The following is an 11,680-nucleotide window of genomic DNA, read 5'->3' on the forward strand; positions in this document are numbered from 1 at the left end:
TATATCTAATCTACTTTTCCATCAAACATTTAGGATTTCTTTTAAGATCCTCTGAGATCTTAGATTTTAAATGTCTTTATTGATAGTCAGAGTGATGATGATGATGATGATGATGGATGATGATAGTGATCTAAAGATGATCTTGAGGTGACATGGCCACTGTAAAATGAAACAAGAGCATCAATGATGGCGTAGCTCACTCCAGCCCCGTCTAGTCCAGAAGGAACGATCTAAAGTGAGCCACCTTGAGCAATAAATGTTGCAAGCTATATACACGATATACAAGCTATAGTTCAAGGTGAAGTTCAAGCACTTTATTGTCATTGTTAAGGCACAACGAAATTTCTTTTGTGCTGGTCCCAAAGGTGCAAAATATTAAAAAAAAAAAAAACAGCACTTACTTAGCAAATACCTGAGAGCTAAGAAAGATGATAAATTAATAGATAAACATTATATATACAAAATGAACATAAATACACTTATCAGAAACAATATGGAAATCAAGCAATATGTATAGATTCTGGATTGAAAAAAATGTATTGCACATGTCATATCTCAGACTGTGGAGATATCAGAGTTCAATAAGTTTATTGCAGTTGGAAGGAAACTGTTTTTACAGTGCCTTGCAAAAGTATTCATACCCCTTGAACTTTTTCACATTTTTCCACCTTACAACCACAAACTTCAAAGTTTTTTATTGCGATTTTATGTGATAGACCAACACAGAGTAGCACATAATTGTGAAGTGAAACGAAAATGATAAATGGTCTTCAAAATTTTAAACAAATAAAAATCTGAAAAGTGTGATGTGCATTAGTATTCAGCCCCCCTGCTTCAATACTTTGTAGAGCCACCTTTTGCTGCAATTACAGCTGCAAGTCTTTTGTGGTATGTCTCTACTAGCTTTGCACATCTTGACACTGAAATTTTTGCCCATTCTTCTTTGGAAAATAGCTCAAGCTCAGCCAGATCGGCTGGAGAGCATCTGTGAACAGCAATTTTCAAGTCTTGCCACAGATGCTCAATGGGATTTAGGTCTGGACTTTGACTGGGACATTCTAACACATGAATATTCTTTGATCTAAACCATTCCATTGTAGGTCTGGCTGTATGTTTAGGGTCATTGTCTTGCTGGAAGGTGAATCTCCTTCCCAGTCTCAAGTCTTTTGCAGCCTCCAACAGGTTTTCTTCCAGGATTGCCCTGTATTTAGCTCCATCCATCTTCCCATCAACTCTGACCAGCTTCCCTGTCCCTGCTGAAGAAAAGCATCCCCATAGCATGATGCTGCCACCACCATGTTTCACAGTGGGGATGGTGTGTGCAGGGTGATGAGCAGTGTTAGTTTTCTGCCACACATAGCGCTTTGCATTTAGAACAAAAAGTTCAATTTTGGTCTCATCTGACCAAAGCACCTTCTTCCACATGTTTGCTGTGTCCCCTACATGGCTTCTTATGCCTGTCTTTCAACAATGGCTTTCTTCTTGCTACTCTTCCAAAAAGGCCAGATTTGTGGAGTGTACGACTTATAGTTGTTCTGTGCACAGATTCTCCCACCTGAGCTGTGGATTTCTGCAGCTCCTCCAGAGTGATCATGGGCCTCTTGGCTGCTTCTCTGACCAGTGCTCTCCTTACTCATTCTGTCAGTTTAGGTGGACGGCCATGTCTTGGTAGGTTTGCAGTTGTGCCATACTTTTTCCATTTTTGAATGATGGATTGAACAGTGCTTCTTGAGATGTTCAGAGCTTGGGATATTTTTTTTATAACCTAACCCTGCTTTAAACTTCTCCAGAACTTTATCCCTGACCTGTCTGGTGAGTTCTTTGGTTTTCACTTTTCATGATGCTGTTTGTTCTTCAGTGTTCTCTAACAAACCACTGAGGCCTTCACAGAACAAGTGTATTTATGCTGAGAGTAAATTACACACAGTAGGACTCTATTAACTAATTAGATGACTTCTGAAGGCAATTGATTGCACTGGATTGTATTTAGAGGTATCAGAGTACAGGGGGCTGAATACTAATGCACACCACATTTTTCAGATTTTTATTTGTTAAAATTTTGAAGACCATTTATTATTTTCGTTTCACTTCATAATTATGTGCTACTCTGTGTTGGTCTATCACATAAAATCTCAATAAAAAACTTTTAATTTTGTGGTTGTAAGGTGGAAAAATGTGAAAAAGTTCAAGAGGTATGAATACTTTTGCAAGGCACTGTATGTCTGTGTGCGTATAGATCTGAAGCACCTGCCTGATTTAACTTAAACAAGTGATGTTCGGGGGGTGGCATGGTGGTGTAGTGGTTAGCGCTGTCGCCTCACAGCAAGAAGGTCCGGGTTCGAGCCCCGGGGCCGGCGAGGGCCTTTCTGTGCGGAGTTTGCATGTTCTCCCCGTGTCCGCGTGGGTTTCCTCCGGGTGCTCCGGTTTCCCCCACAGTCCAAAGACATGCAGGTTAGGTTAACTGGTGACTCTAAATTGACCGTAGGTGTGAATGTGAGTGTGAATGGTTGTCTGTGTCTATGTGTCAGCCCTGTGATGACCTGGCGACTTGTCCAGGGTGTACCCCGCCTTTCGCCCGTAGTCAGCTGGGATAGGCTCCAGCTTGCCTGCGACCCTGTAGAAGGATAAAGCGGCTAGAGATAATGAGATGAGATGAAGTGATGTTCGGGGGGTGGCATGGTGGTGTAGTGGTTAGCGCTGTCGCCTCACAGCAAGAAGGTCCGGGTTCGAGCCCCGTGGCCGGCGAGGGCCTTTCTGTGCGGAGTTTGCATGTTCTCCCCGTGTCTGCGTGGGTTTCCTCCAGGTGCTCCGGTTTTCCCCACAGTCCAAAGACATGCAGGTTAGGTTAACTGGTGACTCTAAATTGACCGTAGATGTGAGTGTGAATGGTTGTCTGTGTCTATGTGTCAGCCCTGTGATGACCTGGCGACTTGTCCAGGGTGTACCCCACCTTTTGCCCGTAGTCAGCTGGGATAGGTTCCAGCTTGCCTGCGACCCTGTAGAAGGATAAAGCGGCTAGAGATAATGAGATGAGATGAAGTGATGTACGGTATGAGTGACATCCTTTATAATGTTTTTGGCCCTTCTGACACAGATCCAGAGATGGCAACTCAGTGCCAACGATGTCCTGTGCCATTTTCACAACACGCTATAGGCCTTTTCTGGCAGCTGTGGTGCAGCTTCTGTACCAGGAGGTCATACAGTTTGTTAATATGCTTTCTATGGTGCACCTATAGAAACTGGCCAGCAGCTTCTGAGAGAGGTTGACTCTCCTTAATCTCCTCAGAAAGTAGAGTCATTGTTGTGCTTTGCCTACTACCACTGAGATGTTATCAGTCCAGGAGAGGTCCTCCGTGATGGTCACTCCCAGAAACTTGAAGCTGGAGACTCTCTCCACAGCCTCTGCTCTGATGGTTACTGGGCTGTGTGCTGTCTTTTTGGAGGTCCTGAAGTCCACAATGATTGCTTTGGTCTTCTTGGTGTTCAAGACCAGGTTGTTGGTGTCACACCACGCTGCCAGGTTCTGAGTCTCCTCTCTGTATGCAGCTTCATCGTTGTTGGATATCAGCCCAATGACCATCGTATCATCTGCAAACTCAACAATAATGTTCGATTCGTGGGTGGGTTGGCTGTCGTGGGTGAAAAGTGCATAGAGGAGGGGGCTCAGCATGCAGCCTTGTGGCACGCCGGTACTCAGGGTGAGGATGGAAGATGTATGTCTGCCAAGCCTGACAGACTGGGGGCGATTAGTCAGAAAATCCAGTAACCTTTTGCATATGTGTGGAGTTAGTTCGAGTGCAAACAGTTTGTTGATCAGCTGGCTGTAGCCAACAAACAGCATAGGGAATACCGACCTATTTGCCAGAAAGAATCCAAAACAGCGAGGAATTGACCAAGAAGAACCGATTTTTGTTAAACTGCTTAAGGCATTAAGGCTTAATTAGTCCATAACTTCATTAATAATAGTAATTAAGCAAAGAATCAAAATCGGTGAAGAATTGATGGAGAAGAAGTGATTTGTGTGGAAACTGCTCATTAGGGATTGATTGATTGATTGATTGATTAATTACTCCATATCTTCATTATTAATTGCAATTATACAAATTTGGGTAGAAGCTATCTATATGCACCCCAGACAGACCTACCTTCCTGCCAAAAAAAAAAAAAATCGGTGAAGAATTGAGAGAGAAGAAGCGATTTTCGTGAAATGAAATGGACGACACTGGATGGATGATAGACAACACACGATGGCATAAACTCATCACCTGTCAGCCGGATGAGCTAATAAACCATTTAAAAGATGTGTTTACACAATCATACCGTCTACACTTCAAATCACAGGTTAATTCTAGTGCGCTTGATCGAACACGTTATTATTTCTATAGCAACATCTCATTCACAGGGGTCAGTAATAAGAGGATTTTTTTAAAGTGTTATTTAAAACATACAGTAAAACTTGTATAATCATTGATATGGTGTAGTTTTCTGTAAAGAGATGTTTATTTAACATTTCTGGAAGGAGTCTCCAGTGTCAGCTCTTTGTAACAGTTTTCACGGTAAAATAACAACTTTTTTGTGTGTGTTATTAAAAAAGAGATGCTGGTGAGAGAATGACTGTTTATAACGATCATGAAAAAGTAATAATAAATGGATAAAAAGTATGGCGTGTCATTCATAAGAACAAATTGAAATCGTGAGCAAGTTTCTGTAGCATAAGAGCAATAAAACACTTCAGGACATGCCGTTAATCAGGAGTTCATACCGTAAGTGACTCAGCTTCATCGCAAGCCCCTTGTGTTCATTATTTTCCTGTAACAGTCAAGTCAACTCAGTTTATTTCTATTGCGGTTTTAACAGCAGGCATTGTCGCAAAGCAGCTTTACAGAAAAATAAAGACTTTAAACATATAAATTAAAGGTAGACTGCCTTTCAGATTTTTCAAGTTAAGGTCATAAAAAGAATTTTCCCCGACACCCAATTATTTTTGTTTAGTGGACCGAAAGCTACTGAATTTGAATCACAGACTTCCAATTTTATTCTTTTTTTTAAATAGAACAATTAATGAATTTATCTCCACGTGGCCCTAAATTCTCTGCTATTTTTTCCTGCTTTATCATTAAGATACTATGTCATGCATCATGTGGTGGCCTTTCCCCGTTTGCGCAAGGCATTGTGAGATACAAATTTGAAACCGGAGAGAAAAATGAAGGATGTGTGTGCGAATGAAACGTCAAAGAGTGACTACAGTAACGGAAAGCGAGAAGAAAAGACGTTATGTTATATATGAAGGAAAGGAAATGCAGGACCAAACTAATAAATATCGGCGTTCAGCGAGCACCTCGGTGTGATCAGCTGTTCGTTTAGCGACAGAATGATGGAACTGTCAGTGCACGCTCAAAGGTAAACCTGTAGATGGCAGTAATGCAACACTGTGGATGCCAGCTGCCGTAAAACCCAAAAGAAGAAGAAGAAGGTAAACCTGCGCATGCGCACATGGACTTCCTCTGTCTGCTTGACTGCGCGGAGCGAGCGATTTCATGCACGTTATTTGCTTTAATCCCCTCAAATTAAATAACTTCCCAGCCACAGAATGGCCTGATATTTTGTGAGATATTACAGAAATAAACATATATCACAGTGACCACATTTCAGACGGAACTAAATTTCACCGATTTTATGAAATCAAAAGGCTGTCTAGGTTTAATTTTATCCCTGATGAGCAAGCTTGAGGTAATGGTGGTAAGGAAAAACTCCCTCAGATGATATGAGGAAGAAACCGTGAGAGGAACCAGACTCTAAAGGGAACCCATCCTCATCTGGGTGATAACAGATAGTGTGACGATAAATAATTCACTTCTATAACTGTCCTGTATACAGTAGTCACAAAGTATTACTGTGTAACCAGGAAATTCATTATATTTTTAACAGGAAGTCTATTTTGTTGAAGTTATTGACTGTTCATTGATGGAGACTTGAGTGTTCATGACAACTGCAGCCCTAAAGTGATATATACATAGCTGAGTCCTGGATGAAGGCCCTATTGGTCCTGTATATCCAGATCTGTAAAGTGATTGGTTTTGATATAGGTTTTTAGGTCTAGAGAAACCTCGAAATTGAATTTCAAGTCCAGTTTAGCCCAATGCTAATCAAGTCTGTGCTCAAATGAGGGGATGCTGGGGGCGGAGATGGTGCTCTCTGGTAAGCTGGTGGTGAAGCTGTTCTGCTTGACAGTAGGTTTGCACCTCGGCTTGTTGAGTTTCATACTGTTACCTTGGGTTCTGCTACCAGGGTGGAATCATTGCATCTCTGTCATACACTCCAGTCAGCATCTTGTACAGTGGTGCTTGAAAGTTTGTGAACCCTTTAGAATTTTCTATATTTCTGCATAAATATGACCTAAAACATCATCAGATTTTCACACAAGTCCTAAAAGTAGATAAAGAGAACCCAGTTAAACAAATGAGACAAAAATATTATACTTGGTCATTTATTTGTTGAGGAAAATGATCCAATATTACATATCTGTGAGTGGCAAAAGTATGTGAACCTCTAGGATTAGCAGGTAATTTGAAGGTGAAATTAGAGTCAGGTGTTTTCAATCAATGGGATGACAATCAGGTGTGAGTGGGCACCCTGTTTTATTTAAAGAACAGGGATCCATCAAAGTCTGATCTTCACAGTACATGTTTGTGGAAGTGTATCATGGCACGAACAAAGGAGATTTCTGAGGACCTCAGAAAAAAGTGCTGTTGATGCTCATCAGGCTGGAAAAGGTGACAAAACCATCTCTAAAGAGTTTGGATTCCACCAATCTACAGTCAGACAGATTGTGTACAAATGGAGGAAATTCAAGACCATTGTTACCCTCCCCAGGAGTGGTCGACCAACAAAGATCACTCCAAGAGCAAGGCGTGTAATAGTTGGCGAGGTCACAAAGGATGCCAGGGTAACTTCTAAGCACCTGAAGGCCTCTCTCACATTGGATAATGTTAATGTTCATGAGTCCACCATCAGGAGAACACTGAACAACAATGGTGTGCATGGCAGGGTTGCAAGGAGAAAGCCACTGCTCTCCAAAAAAAAAACATTGCTGCTCGTCTGCAGTTTGCTAAAGATCATATGGACAAGCCAGAAGGCTATTGGAAAAATGTTTTGTGGATGGATGAGACCAAATAGAACTTTTTGGTTTAAATGAGAAGTGTTATGTTTGGAGAAAGGAAAACACTGCATTCCAGCATAAGACCCTTATCCCATCTGTGAAACATGGTGGTGGTAGTATCATGGTTTGGGCCTGTTTTGCTGCATCTGGGCCAGGACAGCTTGACATCATTGATGGAACAATGGATTCTGAATTAGACCAGCTAATTCTAAAGGAAAATGTCAGGACATCTGTCCATGAACTGAATCTCAAGAGAAGGTGGGTCATGCAGCAAGACAACAACCCTAAGCACCCAAGTCATTCTACCAAAGAATGGTTAAAGAAGAATAAAGTTAATGTTTTGGAATGGCCAAGTCAAAGTCCTGACCTTAACCCAATTGAAATGTTGTGGAAGGACCTGAAGCGAGCAGTTCATGTGAGGAAACCCACCAACATTCCAGAGTTGAAGCTGTTCTGTACGGAGGAACGGGCTAAAATTCCTCCAAGCCGGTGTGCAGGACTGATCAACAGTTACCAGAAACGTTTAGTTGCAGTTATTGCTGCACAAGGGGATCACACCAGATACTGAAAGCAAAGGTTCACATACTTTTGCCACTCATAGATATGTAATATTGGATCATTTTCCTCAACAAATAAATGACCAAGTATAATATTTTTGTCTCATTTGTTTAACTGGGTTCTCTTTATCTACTTTTAGGACTTGTGTGAAAATCTGATGATGTTTTAGGTCATATCTCATCTCATTATCTCTAGCTGCTTTATCCTTCTACAGGGTCACAGGCAAGCTGGAGCCTATCCCAGCTGACTACGGGCGAAAGGCGGGGTACACCCTGGACAAGTCGCCAGGTCATCACAGGGCTGACACATAGACACAGACAACCATTCACACTCACATTCACACCTACGCTCAATTTAGAGTCACCAGTTAACCTAACCTGCATGTCTTTGGACTGTGGGGGAAACCGGAGCACCTGGAGGAAACCCACGCGGACACGGGGAGAACATGCAAACTCTGCACAGAAAGGCCCTCGCCGGCCCTGGGGCTTGAACCCAGGACCTTCTTGCTGTGAGGCGACAGCGCTAACCACTACACCACCGTGCCGCCCCATTTTAGGTCATATTTATGCAGAAATATAGAAAATTCTAAAGGGTTCACAAACTTTCAAGCAGCACTGTATGTTTCTATCATATCTCCTCTAAGACGTCTGTATCTAAGACTGGGTAGGTTGAGTTTTCGTAGTCTCTCCTCATAACTCATGCCTTTCAGTGATGGTATTGGTCTGGTGGCTCATCTTTGCATGTTCTCAATAGCTGCAATGTCCTTTTTAAGTGATGGGTTCCATACAGTGTTTCCATACTCTGAATGAACTCTGACAACCACTCTATATAGGCACTTGAATGTGTTCTTATTTAGGTTGGTAAAACTCCATCTTATTAGCCCCATCATGCTTAGTTATTGTCATGATTGTAGTTTTAAACCATCGTAGCAAAACTATATATGTGTCCAGAGCCATCTTCTAAGTGTGTCTTTCGACTGTCCATATGGGGCCGTCCTCCACAGGAGCGATGCAATGAGACTTCAGCTAGAAGTAGGGCATGAGGATGGATCAGGCAGGTCTGAAGAGCAGGAGAGGTGAGGATCACTGGTGTCTCAGGATCGACATGTAACTTGACAGACAGAGAGAGGGAGAGAGACAGAGAAAAAACACAGATTGTTAGATATGCCCATTGTCACCTAATGGTTAAGAACATTACATTACATTAATGGCATTTAGCAGATGCTCTTATCCAGAGTGATGTACAACATACCCAGAACAGCCTGGGGAGCAGTTGGGGGTTAGGTGCTTTGCTCAAGGGCACTTCAGCCATTCCTGCTGGTCCAGAGAATCAAACCAGCAACCTTTTGGTCCCAAAGCTGCTTCTTTAACCTTTAGGCCATGGCTTCCTGCATGACACAGAGTGTTTTATTCCTTTTTAGAAAATCTTTCCTACTTTCGGCATAAACAGACAGGTGTGAAGTCCAGCACGTCTTCACGTGGATCCGTGTTGATCCTATGTATCTCCACACAGACTGGATGAGCTCATGAGAACAATGATATGGAGACCGAGTCTCCCAGTTCATTATGGTGGATGGATTGAAATAACCTCTCTTGCTCTCCCTTTCTCTCTCACTCTCATTCTTGTCTTTCTATCTTTCAGTTCCTGATAGTAAAACCATCTGTATGACAAATCAAACCAAACATAGCTTTGAAAAAACCCCTAGCAGCCCAAGACCTAAAGGTTTAATCACGTCTGCTTAAGCTGTCCACTAATCAGGAAAAAGAGAAAAGATGTTCATGATATTTTACATAATAAAGACCTCAAACTACTAAGAACTTACTATCAGAATGATGCACACTATAACGGCACTTCAACCTAAAAATGTAATATAAAGATTCTCGAGACAGACTCACTCACTTTAAACTGCATTCATTTTGTTCAACCTGAATGTGCACTCGTTTGGCTGATGGAGGGAATGAGGCGCGTTTGGTAAAATAAATGTAGCAGCAATTGAACTGCTACTATCCATCATATAGGCTGGCTCTGTCCCAACACATAACTTCCAAGGACCAATTGAACCATCCCAAAGGATTTTTATGTCCTGCAGTCCGGGCCTTGTGTTGTGAAGAACAGCAGAGGTGAAGCAAACAATAAAGCATGTGTTGAAGCAGGTTCAAATCAATCAGGACAGGTAGAACATTCAGACACAACGACTTTAAATAAAATCCCCTTCTACTCTACTCAGGTCTGCTCCTGTCAGTGATAAAAGAGTAAGATTGTGTTGTTGATATTGTTATTTTGTTCACTTTGAGATTTGCAAACGCTGATATATACCTATCAAGGCTCCTGTGAGGATTTCTACTGAATTATTATTTAATAGTTACTAGCTCATCCAGCCGACAGGTGATGAGTTTATGCCATCATGTGTTGTCTGTCGTCCATCCGTTCTCCATCTGGCGTCATCTACATTTCACGAAAATCGCTTCTTCTCTCTCAATTCTTCACTGATTTTTATTCTTTTTGGCAGGAAGATAGGTCTACCTGGGGTGCATATAGATAGCTTCTACCCAAATTTGCATAGTTGCAATTAATAATGAAGATATGGAGTAATTAATCAATCCCTAATGAGCAGTTTCCACACAAATCACTTCTTCTCCATCAATTCTTCACCGATTTTGATTCTTTCTGGCATGAAGGTAGGAGTACCTAGGGTGCATAGAACTTCTACCCAGATTTGCTTAATTACAATTATTAATGAAGTTATGGACTGATTAAGACTTAACGCCTTAAGCAGTTCAACAACAACAACAACAACAACAACAACAACAAAAATCGCTTCTTCTTGGTCAATTCCGCACTGTTTTGGATTCTTTCTGGCAAATAGGTCAGTATTCCTTGGGTGGATATCGCTTCTATATATAGCTTGTATATAGTTTGCAACATTTATTGCACCAGGCGGCCCAGTTTAGATCATTCCTTCTGGACTAGACGGGGCCGGAGTGAGCTACACCGTCATTGATGGTCTCATTTATACATGATGTATGAGTCATCATTCTTTGTATACATGGAAAAAAGATTCCCCTAACACACAGGACTCAAGAGAGGTTTGATGATCCACGTCCTGGAGGTTTATTAGGTGAGAAACGAGGCTCAGAATTTACCCAGAAGATTTGGCAAGACTTCGCATTGATTGTTAGTTTGAGTTCGTTTTATATCCTGTGTAAACAGGAAATGTTTGTGAAGTACATTCGTAGTTCTGGGCTGATATCATATGTTCTATCTGGCCTTGATTTACTTGATTAACATTTGTTTTTAAAAAAGTGAGCACTGAGATTCAAACATAGGCTAGTTCAGTGAGAGAAGTTAGCATACATGCTTATGCTTTGGGCATTTGCACATTTACTTTGAAGGAACCTCAAGTCTTCAACCTTGACTGATTCTGAGCTCATTTGTGGGCGGGAGTTGTAATCACAGGTTTGCTCCAGACCACCATTTTCAAGATGATCAGGGATTGGTTCTCTGGACCGCTTGAAAACAGGCTTCAGACTTTACAGCACACTAAAATCAGAGAACAAATGGTCCAAAAAAAAAAGAAAAAAAAAAAAACAAAGTGTAAAAATGACCAAAGGATGCATCAGTACTTTCTACTTGGAAAGGTTTCTGAAAGTGAAACCTTAGTGAAAGGGTTCAACATTACTATTAATGTAGAAACCTGAGTTGCTAGATTTTTTTTTTTAAATGTACAGTGTCCTCCACAATTATTGGCACCCCTTGTAAAGATGAGTAAAAAGGTTTAGAAAAAAATCCACCTTTTGGTGAAGTCGCTTCATCTCACACTGAAAAACTGAGAAAAATCCAACCTTTAATTGAAATAAATTTATTCAGAGGAAAACAAATGCTTCATCAAGAAATAGTTATTGTTGGGGGCGTCGTGGCTCGGGTGGTTGGGGCGCCGTGCCGTGGATGCGGGCGACCCGGGTT

This window comes from Neoarius graeffei, chromosome 6, assembly GCF_027579695.1.
Source record: "Neoarius graeffei isolate fNeoGra1 chromosome 6, fNeoGra1.pri, whole genome shotgun sequence".
In the NCBI taxonomy this organism is placed as follows: domain Eukaryota; kingdom Metazoa; phylum Chordata; class Actinopteri; order Siluriformes; family Ariidae; genus Neoarius; species Neoarius graeffei.